Source organism: Entamoeba dispar, genomic scaffold, assembly GCF_000209125.1.
Source record: "Entamoeba dispar SAW760 scf_1105229461381 genomic scaffold, whole genome shotgun sequence".
Lineage (NCBI taxonomy): Eukaryota > Evosea > Mastigamoebida > Endamoebidae > Entamoeba > Entamoeba dispar.
Window position 1 is genome coordinate 4,397 of NW_001854664.1, and position 683 is coordinate 5,079.

The 683-nt window shown below is 16.7% G+C and overlaps 2 annotated features.

The window, feature by feature from the left end:
- Positions 1-158: 158 nt before the first annotated feature.
- Positions 159-197: a sequence feature (AT_rich).
- A 201-nt stretch (positions 198-398) lies between these two features.
- Positions 399-471: a microsatellite.
- Positions 472-683: the final 212 nt, after the last annotated feature.

The following is a 683-nucleotide window of genomic DNA, read 5'->3' on the forward strand; positions in this document are numbered from 1 at the left end:
CATTTCTATTTATTTAATTGTAGTATTACAAATATTGTTTATATAATTACAATTGTTGTTTAATTTTAAATCATTTGTATGTTTATTTCAAATATTTCAATTTTCATTTATTATGATGACTCAAATAATACAATACTCTCTTCTTACATACTTTACACATTAAAATAATTTATTACTAATATTTTGAATATTATAATCATTCTTTTTGAAATAACATTCAACACTTTTTCATAAACAAATCTATAAATAAATATGAATGAGAAAACTTAATACATCAATCAAATCAGATGAAATAATTAATTCATTCAGAGTGTTATGATAAAAAAGAAGTAACTTATTTATTAAGTCTATTAATTGATGATATAGATTATGATATTTTATTCAACGTTTTAATAATTAAATGAAAATGATAAAAACATCAAAAATAACAATAAAATCAACAAAAACAAATATTTCCAATAAAAATAAAGAATGATTTATTCAAACTGAATATAAATAATATCTAATTTAACTCATAAATATCCACAATATCAATACATTTAACTGTATTAATCAAGAATTATTCCAAAATTTTTTGCTTACTCAATTATTAAAAAACTAAATATTGATATAATGATTCTTATTCAAAAGAAATGTTAAATAAAAAGGAAAATTAATTATACATACAATTAGAATTTTGATTA